Below are 17,709 nucleotides of genomic sequence, written 5' to 3'. Positions count from 1 at the left end.
TCCAACAACATGATTTCCAAGACAGGGTTGCCGTACCATTCTGGTGCGGAACGTGTCCTTGTGGACCTTCGAATTTCAGTAGAAGCTTGATCAGAAGTATCTTGATCATTATCATTAACTTCCTCTCTAGTCGGTGCAGGCACCTCAGGAACATTTTCTTGAGTTGCGCCATTTTCCAGTTCAAGAGGTAATACTTCATCAAGCTCTACTTTCCTCCCACTTACTTCTTTCGAGAGAAACTCTTTCTCCAGAAAGATTCCGTTCTTGGCAACAAAGATCTTGCCTTCGGATCTTAGGTAGAAGGTATACCCAATAGTTTCTTTAGGGTATCCTATGAAGACACATTTTTCCGACTTGGGTTCGAGCTTCTCAGGTTGAAGTTTCTTGACATAAGCATCGCATCCCCAAACTTTTAGAAACGACAGCTTAGGTTTCTTCCCAAACCATAATTCATACGGTGTCATCTCAACGGATTTCGACGGAGCCCTATTTAAAGTGAATGCGGCAGTCTCTAAAGCATAGCCCCAAAAAGATAACGGTAAATCGGTAAGAGACATCATAGATCGCACCATATCTAATAGAGTGCGATTACGACGTTCGGACACACCGTTACGCTGAGGTGTTCCAGGCGGCGTGAGTTGTGAAACTATTCCACATTTTCTTAAGTGTGTACCAAATTCGTGACTCAAGTATTCTCCTCCACGATCTGATCGTAGAAACTTGATTTTCCTGTCACGTTGATTCTCAACCTCACTCTGAAATTCCTTGAACTTTTCAAAGGTTTCAGACTTGTGTTTCATTAAGTAGACATACCCATATCTACTCAAGTCATCAGTGAGGGTGAGAACATAACGATAGCCACCGCGAGCCTCAACACTCATTGGACCGCACACATCAGTATGTATGATTTCCAATAAGTTGGTCGCTCGCTCCATTGTTCCTGAGAACGGAGTCTTGGTCATTTTACCCATGAGGCATGGTTCGCACGTGTCAAATGATTCATAATCAAGAGACTCCAAAAGTCCATCTGCATGGAGCTTCTTCATGCGTTTGACACCTATGTGACCAAGGCAGCAGTGCCACAAGTATGTGGGACTATCATTATCAGCCTTATATCTTTTGGTACTCACACTATGAATATGTGTAGCTATACGCTCGAGATTCATCAAAAACAAACCATTAACCATCGGAGCATGACCATAAAACATATCTCTCATATAAATAGAACAACCATTATTCTCGGATTTAAATGAGTAGCCATCTCGTATTAAACGAGATCCTGATACAATGTTCATGCTCAAACTTGGCACTAAATAACAATCATTGAGGTTTATAACTAATCCCGTAGGTAAATGTAGAGGTAGCGTGCCGACGGCGATCACATCGACCTTGGAACCATTCCCGACGCGCATCGTTACCTCGTCCTTCGCCAGTCTCCGTTTATTCCGCAGCTCCTGTTGTGTGTTACAAATATGAGCAACGGCACCAGTATCAAATACCCAGGAGTTACTACGAGTACTGGTAAGGTACACATCAATTACGTATATATCAAATATACCTTTGGTGTTGCCGGCCTTCTTATCCTCTAAGTATTTGGGGCAGTTCCGCTTCCAGTGACCCTTCCCTTTGCAATAAAAGCACTCTGTCTCAGGCTTGGGTCCATTCTTTGACTTCTTCCTGGCAGCTTGCTTGCCGGGCGCGGCAACTTCCTTGCCGTCCTTCTTGAAGTTCTTTTTACCCTTGCCCTTCTTAAACTTAGTGGTTTTATTGACCATCAACACTTGATGTTCCTTCTTGACTTCTACCTCTGCTGATTTCAGCATAGCAAATACTTCAGGAATGGTCTTTTCCATCCCCTGCATATTGAAGTTCATCACAAAGATCTTGTAGCTTGGTGGAAGCGACTGGAGGATTCTGTCAATGACCGCATCATCCGGGAGATTAACTCCCAGCTGAGTCAAGCGGTTATGCAACCCAGACATAGTGAGTATGTGCTCACTGACAGAACTATTTTCCTCCATCTTACAGCTGAAGAATTTGTCGGAGACTTCATATCTCTCGACCCAGGCATGAGCTTGGAAAACCATTTTCAGCTCTTCGAACATCTCATATGCTCCATGTCTCTCAAAACGCTTTTGGAGCCCCGGCTCTAGGCTGTAAAGCATGCCGCACTGAACGAGGGAGTAGTCATCGGTACGTGCCTGCCAAGCGTTCATAACGTCTTGTTCTGCAGGGAGAACAGGTGCGTCACCCAGCGGTGCTTGTAGGACATAATCTTTCTTGGCAGCTATGAGGATGATCCTCAGGTTCCGGACCCAGTCCGTATAGTTGCTGCCATCGTCTTTCAGCCTGGTTTTCTCTAGGAACGCGTTGAAGTTGAGGACTACGTTGGCCATTTGATCTACAAGACATATTGTAAAGATTTTAGACTAAGTTCATGATAATTAAGTTCATCTAATCAAATTATTAATGAACTCCCACTTAGATTAGACATCCCTCTAGTCATCTAAGTATTACATGATCCGAGTTAACTAGACCGTGTCTGATCATCACGTGAGACGGACTTAGTCAACGTCGGTGAACATTTTCATGTTGATCGTATCTTCTATACGACTCATGCTCGACCTTTCGGTCTTCTGTGTTCCGAGGCCATGTCTGTACATGCTAGGCTCGTCAAGTTAACCCTAAGTGTTTTGCATGTGTAAAACTGTCTTACACCCGTTGTATGTGAACGTAAGGATCTATCACACCCGATCATCACGGCGTGCTTCGAAACGACGAACTTTAGCAACGGTGCACAGTTAGGGGAGAACACTTCTTGAAATTGTTATGAGGGATCATCTTATTTACTACCGTCGTTCTAAGTAAACAAGATGCAAAACATGATAAACATCGCATGCAATCAAATAATAAACATGACATGATATGGCCAATATTACATAGCTCCTTTGATCTCCATCTTGGGGCTCCATGATCATCTTGTCACCGGCTTGACACCATGATCTCCATCATCATGATCTCCATCATCGTGTCTCCATGAAGTTGCTCGCCAACTATTACTTCTACTACTATGGCTAACGCGTTTAGCAATAAAGTAAAGTAATTTACATGGCGTTTCTCAATGACACGCAGGTCATATAAAAGAATAAAGACAACTCCTATGGCTCCTGCCGGTTGTCATACTCATCGACATGCAAGTCGTGATTCCTATTACAATAGCATGAACATCTCATACATCACATATAGATCATTCATCATTCATCACAACTTTGGCCATATCATATCACAAACCACTTGCTGCAAAAACAAGTTAGACGTCCTCTAATTGTTGTTGCAAGTTTTACGTGGCTGAATTAGGGTTCTAGCAAGAACGTCTTCTTACCTACGTTAAAGCCACAACGTGATTTGTCAACTTCTATTTACCCTTCATAAGGACCCTGTTCATCGAATCCGCTCCAACTAAAGTGGAAGAGACAGACACCCGCCAGCCACCTTATGCAACTAGTGCATGTTAGTCGGTGGAACCGGTCTCACGTAAGCGTACGTGTAAGGTTGGTCCGGGCCGCTTCATCCCACAATGCCGCTGAAGCAAGAAAAGACTAGTAGCGGCAAGAAAGTTGACAAATCTACGCCCACAACAAATTGTGTTCTACTCGCGCAAGAAGAACTACGCATAGACCTAGCTCATGATGCCACTGTTGGGGAACGTTGCAGAAAACAAAAAATTTCCTACTCGTTTCACCAAGATCCATCTAGGAGTTCATCTAGCAACGATTCATCGGATGCATCTACATACCTTTGTAGATCGCGTGCGGAAGCGTTCAAAGAACGGTGATGATGTAGTCGAACACGACGTGATCCAAATCACCGATGACCAAGTGCCGAACGGACGGCACCTCCACGTTCAACACACGTACGGGACGGGAGACGTCTCCTCCTTCTTGATCCAGCAAGGGGAAGGAGAGGTTGATGAAGATCCAGCAGCACGACGGCGTGGTGGTGGATGCAGGGCGTCACAGTAGCAGGGCTTCGCCTATACTACGAGAGAGAGACGTAACGGGGAGAGAGGGAGGCGCCAAGGCTGAGGTGTGAAGTCCCTCCTCTCCCCCACTATATATAGGAGGGACAAGGGGGGGGTGCGCAGCCTAGGAGATCCAATCTCCTAGGTGCGGCGGCCAAGGGGAGGTTTCCCTCCCCCCCCAAGGCACCTAGAGGTGCCTTCCACCACTTGGACTCTTCCTTTAAGTGGAACCCTAGGCGCATGGGCTTTTGGGGCTGGTGCCCTTGGCCCATATAGGCCAAGGCGCACCCCCTACAGCCCATGTGGCCCCCCGGGACAGGTGGCCCACCCGGTGGGCCCCCGGGACCCCTCCGGTGGTCCCGGTACAATACCGATAACCCCGAAACTTGTCCCGATGGCCGAAACAGCACTTCCTATATATAATTCTTTACCTCTGGACCATTCCGGAACTCCTCGTGACATCCGGGATATCATCCGGGACTCCGAACAACATTCGGGTTACTGCATATACATATCTTCACAACCCTAGTGTCACCGAACCTTAAGTGTGTAGACCCCACGGGTTCGGGAGACAAGCAGACATGACCGAGACGACTCTCCGGTCAATAACCAACAGCAGGATCTGGATACCCATGTTGGCTCCCACATGCTCCACGATGATCTCATCGGATGAACCACGATGTCGAGGATTCAATCAACCCCGTATGCAATTCCCTTTGTCAATCGATATGTTACTTGCCCGAGATTCGATCGTCGGTATCCCAATACCTCGTTCAATCTCGTTACCGGCAAGTCACTTTACTCGTACCGTAATGCATGATCCCTTGACCAGACACTTGGTCACTTTGAGCTCATTATGATGATGCATTACCGAGTTGACCCAGTGATACCTCTCCGTCATACGGAGTGACAAATCCCAGTCTTGATCCATGTCAACCCAACAAACACTTTCGGAGATACCCGTAGTGCACCTTTATAGTCACCCAGTTACGTTGTGACGTTTGGTACACCCAAAGCACTCCTACGGTATCCGGGAGTTACACGATCTCATGGTCAAAGGAAAAGATACTTGACATTGGAAAAACTCTAGCAAACGAACTATACGATCTTGTGCTATGTTTAGGATTGGGTCTTGTCCATCACATCATTCTCCTAATGATGTGATCTCGTTATCAATGACATCCAATGTCCATAGTCAGGAAACCATGACTATCTGTTGATCAACGAGCTAGTCAACTAGAGGCTTACTAGGGACATGTTGGTGTCTGTTATTCACACATGTATTACGATTTCCGGATAACACAATTATAGCATGAATAAAGACAATTATCATGAACAAGGAAATATAATAATAATGCTTTTATTATTGCCTCTAGGGCATATTTCCAACATGTTGATTATCGAGGATTGAATGAAGTGACGATCAAGAATAAGTACCCACTGCCGATGATCAATGATTTGTTTGACCAATTGCAAGGAGCTAAGGTATTTTCCAAGATCAATTTGCGATCAGGATACTACCAGTTGAAGATTCGAGAGCAGGACATACCTAAGACAGCTTTTACAACAAGGTATGGGCTGTATGAGTATACCGTTATGTCATTTGGTCTGACTAACGCACCTGCCTATTTTATGAACATGATGAACAAAGTGTTTATGGAGTTTTTGGATAAGTTTGTTGTAGTGTTCATTGATTACATACTGGTTTACTCGAAGAATGAAGAAGAACATAAAGAACATTTGTGTTTGGTACTTGGTAAGCTCAGAGAACATCAGTTATATGCCAAGTTCAGCAAATGTGAGTTTTGGTTGAAGGAAGTGGGATTCCTCGGACATGTTATATCCGGAGAAGGAATAGCTATAGATCCCACCAAGGTTGTCACTGTGACAAATTGGGAAGCCCCAACAACAGTTGGAGAGATCCAGAGTTTTCTTGGACTCGCAGGATACTACCGGAGGTTCATTGAAAATTTCTCGAAGATTGCAAAACCTATGAAGGAGTTGTTGAAGAAGGATACCAAGTTCAAATGGACTGAGGAATGTGAGGCCAGTTTCCAGGAGTTGAAGAAACGCTTGGTTACCTCGCCAGTGTTGATTCTGCCAGATCAGCGCAAGGATTATGAAGTATATTGCGACGCTTCATGTCGAGGACTTGGAGCAGTGCTTATGCAGGAGGGAAGAGTTGTTTCATATGCCTCACGACAGCTTAAGCCCCATGAGTTGAATTATGCTACACATGACTTGGAGTTAGCAGCAATAGTGCATGCTTTGAAGATGTGGAGACATTTTCTCATCGGAAACCATTGCGAGGTGTACACGGATCACAAGAGTTTGAAGTACATCTTCACGCAGAAGGAGTTGAATCTCAGGCAAAGAAGATGGTTGTAGCTCATCAAGGATTATGATATGAGATTACATTATCATCCCGGAAAGGCTAACGTAGTAGCTGACGCATTGAGCCGCAAGAGCCATGTTAACACACTAATGACCGGAGAGTTACCAAAGGAGTTAGCCTAGGATCTTCGTGAGCTATGTTTGGAGATAGTTCCAAGAGGTTATGTAGCAGCATTGGAGATTCAGTCTACTCTGATGGATAAGATCAGAGAAGCTCAGAAGACCGACAAGGAGATTGCCACCATAAAGGAGAAGATGAGCAAGGGAAAAGTTAAAGGATTTCGTGAGGATGAACACGATACCTTATGGTTTGAGGACCGCGTTTATGTGCCTAATGACCCAGAGATCAGGAAGCTAATTCTGCAAGAGGCCCATGATTCGCCGTACTCGATTCACCCAGGAAATACCAAGATGTATTTGGATTTGAAAGACACTTTCTGGTGGACCGGAATGAAGAAGGATATTGCAGAGTATGTAGCAGTTTGTGATGTATGTCAGAGAGTAAAGGCAGAGCATCAGAAGCCAGCAGGATTGCTACAGGCATTGCCGATACCCGAATGGAAGTGGGATAAGCTACGCATGGATTTTATCACGGGATTACCCAGGACCCGTTCAGGCTATGACTCGATATGGGTTGTAGTCGATCGCTTGACGAAGATAACTCATTTCATCCCAGTGAAGACCACTTACACCAGTGCTAAGTTGGCAAAGATATACATGACCTGGATCGTATGTCTGCATGGAGTTCCGAGAAGCATTGTATCAGATAGAGGAACCCAGTTTACCTCAAAATTTTGGAATCAGTTGCACGAAACTTTGGGTACCATACTAGAGTTCAGTACAGCTTTTCATCCACAGACCGATGGACAGACCGAGAGAGTCAATCAGATTTTGGAGGATATGCTGAGAGCTTGTGCGCTAGATTATGGATCTAGTTGGGATGACAACTTGCCATATGCGGAGTTCTCTTACAACAATAGTTATCAATCCAGTTTGAAGATGGCCCCTTTCGAAGCCTTGTACAGAAGACGGTGCAGAACGCCATTGTCGTGGGACGAAGTTGGAGACCGCCAGTTGTTTGGACCAGATTTGATTAAGGAGTCTGAACAGAAGGTGAAGTTGATTCGTGATGGGCTCAAGGTAGCCCAGTCTAGGCAGAAGAGCTATGAAGATTCTAAACGCAAGGAGATAGTTTACGAAGCCGGAGATAGAGTTTATCTTCGTGTATCTCCACTTTGAGGAGTTACGCGCTTTGGAGTTAAGGGAAAGTTAGCGCCACGTTTTGTGGGACCATACAAGGTTTTGGAACGCATGTGAGAAGTTGCTTATAAGTTGGAATTGCCTAAGGGATTGTCGGGAGTTCACGGCGTGTTCCACGTTTCCCAGTTGAAGAAGTGCCACGCAGAGATGGCGGATATACCGCTGAGAGATAGAGTGCCGCTGGAAGCGATTCAGTTGGATAATGACTTGACCTATGAGGAGAAACCAGTCAAGATTCTCGAGTATGCCAGCCGAGTCACCCGCGACAAGGTTATCAAGTTTTGCAAAGTTCAGTGGAGCCACCACACCGAGGATGAAGCCACCTGGGAGGGAGAGGAAGATCTGCTGAAGGACCACCCTCACCTATTTTCTAGCCAACCCAAATCTCGAGGGCGAGATTCATCTTAAGGGGGGTAGGTTTGTAACATCCCAAATTTTCAATTTGGAATGTTATACATTAGATCATCACTGCATAGCATATTTTTATTTGCTCTTGTCCTGATCCAGAAATTCTACGCAACTCAAGGACCCACAGAGAGAGTTGGGGATTTCGTTATTTTCATATTTGAGTTTTCTCAAATTTTGAACATAGGATCATTTGATTTTATTTATTTTATCTTCAATTATTTCTATTATACAAATATGAGATAGGGAAAAAATGACTTTCCCAAAATGAAGAAATATTGAAGATTTAATAAAAAGGGTTTTTATCATTTATGCCACTAGTTGTGTCCTGCTACTCAGTTTTGCCATTAGAAGTTACAAATGCTCAAAAATGCCATCAATCTTTGAGATGCTTGCTCAAAAATGCCATTAGATATCTCAAAAATGTCATCGTTCTGTTAGATGTTTGCTCAAAAATGCCATTAGACATTGTTATTTTTACGTCAAACCCGTTGACCATGTTCTATGACAAAAATAAGCCTAGACCCGCATGTCAGTTCTCTCTATCTCACAATGATATGGGTGGCCCCACTTGTCAGGAGTAACCAAGCAAATAATTTTACAGGAAAATAAGAACGCTGTTGGGATCAAGTGGGCCCCATACTTTATTGTAGTGAGATAGAGGGAGAGCTGGCATGTTGGTTCATAGTGTTGGGGAACGTAGCAGAAATTCAAAATTTTCCTACGTGTCACCAAGATCTATCTATGGAGAGACCAGCAATGAGGGGAAGGAGAGTGCATCTACATACCCTTGTAGATCGCTAAGCGGAAGCGTTCAAGAGAACGGAGTTGAAGGAGTTGTACTCGTCGTGATCCAAATCACCGGAGATCCTAGTGCCGAACGGACGGCACCTCCGCGTTCAACACACGTACAGCCCGGTGACGTCTCCCATGCCTTGATCTAGCAAGGAGAGAGGGAGAGGTTGAGGAAGACTCCATCCAGCAGCAGCACAACGGCGTGGTGGTGGTGGAGGAGCGTGGTGATCCAGCAGAGCTTCTCAGAATAATCTGGATTAGTGTCGAAGTTTGCATCGGCGTAACCCTTTATGACGAACTCTTTTACCACCTCCATAATCGAGAAAATTCCTTAGTCCACTAGTTACTAAGGATAACTTTGACCGCTGTCCTGTGATCCATTCTTGGATCACTCTTGTACCCCTTGACTGACTCATGGCAAGGCACACTTCAGGTGCGGCACACAGCATAGCATACTATAGAGAGCCTATGACAAAAGCATAGGGGACGACCTTCGTCCTTCCTCTTTCTTCTGCCGTGGTCGAGCTTTAAGTCTTAACTTCATACCTTACAGCTCAGGCAAGAACTCCTTCTTTGACTGATCCATCTTGAACACCTTCAAGATCATGTCAAGGTATGTGCTCATTTGAAAGTACCATTAAGCGTTTTGATCTATCCTTATAGATCTTGATGCTCAATGTTCAAGTAGCTTAATCCAGGCTTTCAATTGAAAAACACTTTTCAAATAACTCTGCATGCTTTCCAGAAATTCTACATCATTTCTGATCAACAATATGTTAACAACATATACTCATCAGAAATTCTATAGTGCTCCCACTCACTTCTTTGGAAATACAAGTTTCTCATAAACTTTGTGTACACCCAAAATCTTTGACCATCTCATCAAAGCATACATTCCAACTCTGAGATGCTTACTCCAGTCCTTAGAAGGATTGCTGGAGCTTTGCATACTTATTAGCATCTTTCAGGATTGACAAAACCTTCCGGTTGTATCACATACAACCTTTCCTCAAGAAAATCGTCGAGGAAACAATGTTTTGATATCCTATCTGCAAGACTTCATAAATATTGCAGTAATCGCTAATATAATTCCAACAGACTCTTAGCATCGCTACGAGTGAGAAAGTCTCATCGTAGTCAACTCCTTGAACTTGTCAGAAAACATCTTAACGACAAGTCGAGCTTTCTTAATGGTGATACTTACCATCATTGTCCGTCTTCCTTTTAAAATCCATATGTACCTAACAGTCTTACGACCATCAAGTAGTTCTTCCAAAGTCTACACTTTGGTTTCATATATGGATCCTCTCTCGGATTATATGGCCTCGAGCCATTTATCGGAATCCAGGCCCACCACCGCTTCTCCATAGCTCGTAGGTTCATTGTTTTCTAGCAACATGACTTCCAAACAAGATTACGTACCACTCTGAAGTAGCACGCATCCTTGTCATCCCACGAGGTTTGGTAGTGACTTGATCTGAAGTTTCATGATTACTATCATAAGCTTCCACTTCAATTGGTGTAGGTGCCACAGGAACAACTCCCTGTGCCCTGCCACACACTAGTTGAAGAGACGGTTCAATAACCTCATCAAGTCTCCACCATCCTCCCACTCAATTCTTTCGAGAGAAACTTTTCCTCGAGAAAGGACCCGATTTCTAGAAACAATCCCTTATTGCTTTCGGATCTGAGACAGGAGGTATACCCAACTATTTTGGGTGTCCTATGAAGATGCATTTATCCGCTTTGGGTTCGAGCTTATCAGCCTGAAACTTTTTCACATAAGCGTCGCAGCCCCAAACCTTTAAGAAATGACAGCTTAGGTTTCTCTAAACCATAGTTCATACGGTGTCATCTCATCGGAATTACGTGGTGCCCTATTTAAAGTGAATGTGGTTGTCTCTAATGCCTAACCCATAAACTATTGTGGTAATTCGATAAGAGACATCATGGTATGCATCATATCCAATAGGGTGCAGTTATGATGTTCGGACACACCATCACACTATGGTGTTCCAGGCTGTATTAGTTGTGAAACAATTTCCACAATGTCTTAATTCTGTGCCAAACTCGTAATTCAGATATTCATCTCTATGATCATATCATAGATATTTTATCCTCTTGTCACGACGATCTTTCAACTTCACCCTAAAATTACTTGAACCTTTCAATAATTCAGACTCGTGATTCATCAAGTAAATATACTCAACATCTACTCAAATCATCTGTGAAGTAAGAACATAACGATATCCACTACACGCCTCAGCACTCACTGGACTGCACACATCAAAATGTATTACTTCCAACAAGTTGCTTTCTAGTTCCATTTTACTGAAAACGAGGCTTTCAGTCATCTTGCCCATGTGGTATGATTTGCATGTCTCAAGTGATTCAAAATCAAGTGAGTCCAAACGGTCCATTTGCATGGAGTTTCTTCATGCATATACACCAATAGACATGGTTCGCATGTCTCAAACTTTTCAAAACGAGTGAGCCCAAAGATCCATCAACATGGAGCTTCTTCATGCATTTTATACCGATATGACTTACGTGGCAGTGCCACAAGTAGGTGGTACTATCATTACTATCTTATGCCTTTTGGCATGAACATGTGTATCACTACGATCGAGATTCAATAAACCATTCATTTTAGGTGCAAGACCATTGAAGGTATTATTCAAATAAACAAAGTAACCATTATTCTCCTTAAATGAATAACCGTATTGCGATAGACATAATCCAATCATGTCTATGCTCAACGCAAACACCAATCTCGATGGTAGAGGGAGCGTGCGATGCTTGATCACATCAAGCTTGGAAAGACTTCCAACACATATTGCCAGCTCACCTTTAGCTAGTCTCCGTTTATTCCGTAGCCTTTTGTTTCGAGTTACTAACACTTAGCAATCGAACTGGTATCTAATACCCTGGTGCTACTAGGAGTACTAGTAAAGTACACATTAACACAATGTATATCCAATATACTTCTATCGACCTTGCCAGCCTTCTCTTCTACCAAGTATCTAGGGTAATTCTGCTCCAGTGGCTGTTCCCCTTATTACAGAAGCACTTAGTCTTGGGTTTGGGTTCAACCTTGGGTTTCTTCACTAGAGCAGCAGCTGAATTGCCGTTTCATGAAGTATCCCTTCTTGCCATTGCCCTTCTTGAAACTAGTGGTTTCACCAACCATCAACAATTGATGCTCCTTCTTGATTTCTACTTTTGTGGTGTCAAACATCACGAATATCTCAAGGATCATCATATATGTCCCTGATATATTATAGTTCATCACGAAGCTCTAGCAGCTTGGTGGTAATGATTTCGGAGAAACATCACTATCTTATCTGGAAGATCAACTCCCACTTGATTCAAATGATTGTTGTACTCAGACAATCTGAGCACAAGCTCAACAATTGAGCTTTTCTCCCTTAGTTTGCAGGTTAAGAAAATCGTCGGAGGTCTTATACCTCTTGACGTGGGCACAAGCCTGAAATCCCAATTTCAGCCCTCGAAACATCTCATATGTTTCGCGACGTTTCAAAACGTCTTCGGTGCCTCAACTCTAAACCGTTTATCTGAACAATCATGTAGTTATCAAAATGTGTATGCCAGATGTTCGCAACATCCACAGACGACGTTCAAGGTTCAGCACACTGAGCGGTGCATTAAGGACACAAGCCTTCTATGAAGCAATGAGGACAATCCTCAGTTTACGGACCTAGTCCGCATAATTGCTACTACCAACTTTCAACTAAATTTTCTCTAGGAACATATCTAAACAGTAGAACTGAAGTGCGAGCTACGACATAATTTGCGAAGACCTTTTGACTATGTTCAGGATAATTAAGTTCATCTTATGAACTCCCACTCAGATAGACATCCCTCTAGTCATCTAAATGATTACATGATCCGAGTCAACTAGGCCGTGTCCGATCATCACGTGAGACGGACTAGTCAACATCGGTGAACATCTTCATGTTGATCGTATCTACCATACGACTCATGCTCGACCTTTCGGTCTCTTGTGTTCCGAGGCCATGTCTGTACATGCTAGGCTCGTCAAGTCAACCTAAGTGTTTTGCATGTGTTCCGAGGCCATGTCTGTACATGCTAGGCTCGTCAACACCCGGTGTATTCGAACGTAAGAATCTATCACACCCGATCGTCACGTGGTGCTTCGAAACGACGAACTTTCGCAACGGTGCACAGTTAGGGGGAACACCTTCTTGAAATTTTAATGAGGTATCATCTTATTTACTACCGTCGTTCTAAGCAAATAAGATGTATAAACATGATAAACATCACATGCAATCAAAAAGTGACAAGATATGGCCAATATCATATTGCTCCTTTTGATCTCCATCTTCGGGGCTCCATGATCATCATCGTCACCGGCATGACACCATGATCTCCATCATCATGATCTCCATCATCGTGTCTTCATGAAGTTGTCTCGCCAACTATTACTTCTACTACTACAGCTAACGGTTAGCAATAAAGTAAAGTAATTACATGACATTTATGTTGACACGCAGGTCATAAATAAATTGAGACAACTCCTATGGCTCCTGCCGGTTGTCATACTCGTCGACATACAAGTCGTGATTCCTATTACAAGAACATGATCAATCTCATACATCACATACCATTCATCACATTCTTGTTGGCCATATCACATCACATAGCATACCCTGCAAAAACAAGTTAGACATCCTCTAATTGTTGTTTGCATGTTTTACGTGGCTGCTATGGGTTTCTAGCAAGAACGTTTCTTACCTACGAAAAACCACAACGTGATATGCCAATTGCTATTTACCCTTCATAAGGACCCTTTTCATCGAATCCGATCCGACTAAAGTGGGAGAGACAGACACCCGCCAGTCACCTTATGCAACTAGTGCATGTCAGTCGGTGGAACCGGTCTCACGTAAGCGTACGTGTAAGGTTCGTCCGGGCCGCTTCATCCCACAATGCCGCCGAATCAAGATTGGACTAGTAACGGTAAGCATATCGAACAAAATCAACGCCCACAACTACTTTGTGTTCTACTCGTGCATAGTAACTACGCATAGACCTAGCTCTGATACCACTATTGGGGAACGTAGCAGAAATTCAAAATTTTCCTATGTGTCACCAAGATCTATCTATGGAGAGATCAGCAACGAGGGGAAGGAGAGTGCATCTACATACCCTTGTAGATCGCTAAGCGGAAGCGTTCAAGAGAACGGGGTTGAACGAGTCGTACTCGTCATGATCCAAATCACCGGAGATCCTAGTGCCGAACGGACGACACCTCCGCGTTCAACACACGTACAGCCCGGCGACGTCTCCCATGCCTTGATCCAGCAAGGAGAGAGGGAGAGGTTGAGGAAGACTCCATCCAACAGCAGCACAACGGCGTGGTGGTGGTGGAGGAGCGTGGTGATCCAGCAGAGCTTCGCCAAGCACCGCGAGATACGAGGAGGGAGAGAGGTAGGGCTGCGCCAGCAACAGGAGAGTAACTCGTGTGTATTGGGCAGCCCAAACCTCAACTATATATAGGGGGAGGGGAGGGGCTGCGCCCCCACCTAGGGTTCCCTCCCTAGGGGTGGCGACAGCCCCCTAGATCCCATCTAGGGGCGGCCAAGGGGAGGGGAGAGGGGGAGGCGCACCAGGGTGGGCCTTAGGGCCCATCTGCCCTAGGGTTTGCCCCCTTCCCCTCTTCCTTGCGCCTTGGGCCTTGCTGGGGGGCGCACCAGCCCACCTGGGGCTGGTCCCCTCCCACACTTGGCCCATGCAGCCCTCCGGGGCTTGTGGCCCCACTTGGTGGACCCCCGGGACCCTCCCGGTGGTCCTGGTACGTTACCGATAAAACCCGAAACTTTTTCGGTGATCAAAACAGGACTTCCCATATATAAATCTTTACCTCCAGACCATTCCGGAACTCCTCATGACGTCCAAGATCTCATCCGGGACTCCGAACAACATTCGGTAACCACATACAAACTTCCTTTATAACCCTAGCGTCATCGAACCTTAAGTGTGTAGACCCTACGGGTTCGGGAACCATGCAGACATGACCGAGACATTCTCCGATCAATAACCAACAGCAGGATCTGGATACCCATGTTGGCTCCCACATGCTCCACGATGATCTCATCGGATGAACCACGATGTTAAGGACTTAATCAATCCCGTATACAATTCCCTTTGTCTATCGGTACGATACTTGCCCGAGATTTGATCGTCGGTATCCCGATACCTTGTTCAATCTCGTTACCGGCAAGTCTCTTTACTCATTCCATAACACATCATCCCGTGATCAACTCCTTGATCACATTGTGCACATTATGATGATGTCCTACCGAGTGGGCCCAGAGATACCTCTTCGTCACACGGAGTGACAAATCCCAGTCTCGATTCGTGCCAACCCAACAGACACTTTCGGAGATACCCGTAGTGCACCTTTATAGTCACCCAGTTACGTTGTGACGTTTGGCACACCCAAAGTATTCCTACGGTATCCGGGAGTTGCACAATCTCATGGTCTAAGGAAATGATACTTGACATTAGAAAAGCTTTAGCATACGAACTACATGATCTTGTGCTAGGCTTAGGATTGGGTCTTGTCCATCACATCATTCTCCTAATGACGTGATCCCGTTATCAATGACATCCAATGTCCATGGTCAGGAAACTGTAACCATCTATTGATCAACGAACTAGTCAACTAGAGGCTTACTAGGGACATGGTGTTGTCTATGTATCCACACATGTATCTGAGTTTCCTATCAATACAATTCTAGCATGGATAATAAACGATTATCATGAACAAGGAAATATAATAATAATCAATTTATTATTGCCTCTAGGGCATATTTCCAACACATAGGTATTTATATCATTATAACATGGCAAAAGAGATTTGAGATCACAATAATGATGTTTAGTGGCATTTTTGAGCATGTGTCTAATGAAGCGATGGCATTTTTGAGCAGTTGAAATTTCTAGTGGCAAAACTGAGTAGTGGGACACAACCGGTGGCATAACTGATAAAAACCCTAGAAAGAAAATCAAATAAGATTTTATTTTGGAGTTTTTGGCTAGTTTATTTGAATTTAGGAAAAATTGCACGTTTTTCAAAACTGCATTTTAGGGCCAAGAAAATGTTCATCTCATTCCAAATATTTTATTTAGGCGGTGAAAATTTATTTTGGCATTTCTAGAATTTTTCTTAGTCTCGGCGGAATTGTTTTTTTAAACTGTTCGCGCACCTGACTGGGCCGAAGGCCTAGCCGAGCTGGGCCAAGCCCGCGCCGCCGCCGTTTCCCGCACCGGCTCGGGAACGGAGTCCCGAGCGAAGCCGCCGCCGCCGCTCGAGTCCGGGAGGAACACGCATCCCGAGACGGCCCCTTCCCCAAGCCGCGTCGCCCCCCTCTCATAAATAGCCGCCGCCACCCCACCCCGCCACCTCGCCTCGCCCTGCCCCGCCTCCCACAGCCGCCTCGCCGCCGCCTGTCGTGCCGCTTGCCGCCGCCTGCCGCGCCCGCCGCCACCGACGCCACCGCCGACGCCGCCCCACCCCGCCGGAGCCCCGAGTGCCGCCGGAGTCCGACGAGGTAGCCGCGCCGTTTCGCCGCCGGTTTTCCGAAGAAAAATCGATCCGGTTTTATTTTTTGAAAACCCTAGGTTTTTATTTATTTATTTTATTAGATTGGTTTTATTGGTTCTTTTATTTAGCGAGTGTTCTCTTGTTCGTTCGTTTTAACGGATGAGTTCACCGTTTAGTTTCAGATAACGAACATTTGTTCGTTAATCTGTTCTTAGTTTTTCTTTTTCTCGGATTTTCCGCGATTATTCCTGATCGCGATTTCTGATCCGATTTTTGTTTTAGTTTAACTTTTCGCTCGTTTATCGGAATCAGGCGATTCAAGCGCCTAGAGTTTCGTCTCGAAACCCTCTTTTCGTTTAACCAACCCAAACAAGTTTTTTCTTCTGTAAAATTTGACTTAGTTCCAGATTAGTAATCGAAACTTGTTTTCTCTCGCCGTTTGACTTTCGTTGTTTCATTCGATTTGTTTCTTTTGCAAACCGGAGTTCTTAAGTTGAACTTTCTGGTTAGATCTCTTATTTGAGTTTTACCTGTGCATTAGATGAGTACTCATTGTATGCTTGTTTGTTTGTTTGTTTGCGTTAGAGTACCCGGAGTGCGCCGCTTGCTACTTTGAATCTCTAGGTTTCGCGGATCATCAGCAAGGCAAGTGACACTTTGATCATACCTCTTACTACCCAGTTTTATTGCATTAGATCAATCCTCGAACCATTGCATGATTAGGATCTGTTTAATATGTGGGTTTTGGGAAGTAGATGAGGTAGCACCTATTACCTGTTTTATTATCAAACACTGGGAGTTACTTCTACGTTTGCTTATGCCATGCTATGCTTGTAGACATGGATTGGGTTCGAGTGTATCCATGACAGATGTGAGAATGTTAATTAATGGTTCAACTTAAGGTGGCAACTTTAATACACATCTGGGTGGATTGAGGCACCTGGGTATTCCAGCGATTGCCTGTTGTTTTTCTTTATGGACCGCCACCCAGGCTCAAAGGGGTCATGAGATTATTCATACTAGAAACTTCCGTGTGCAGCCACAAGCTACTATGGGCTCTAGCATAGTTGATTAAGTCGTGCAAACTCTTACAGTGGTAGACTAGTAGATGTAGGGGAAAGTAGGTGTAACGGTCTACCCGATCATAAGGTGCTAGCGCTTCTGAAAGACTATGTCTCGGTCATCCGTTTCTCAAACACCATGTAGTGCGAGAATCCCAACGGAGGAGATCGAGTCTTGTGGG

The sequence above is a fragment of the Triticum urartu genome, chromosome 5A (genome assembly GCF_056163025.1).
Source record: "Triticum urartu cultivar PI428250 chromosome 5A, HENAU_Tu73, whole genome shotgun sequence".
Classification (NCBI taxonomy): domain Eukaryota; kingdom Viridiplantae; phylum Streptophyta; class Magnoliopsida; order Poales; family Poaceae; genus Triticum; species Triticum urartu.
This window is presented reverse-complemented; position numbering follows the sequence as displayed.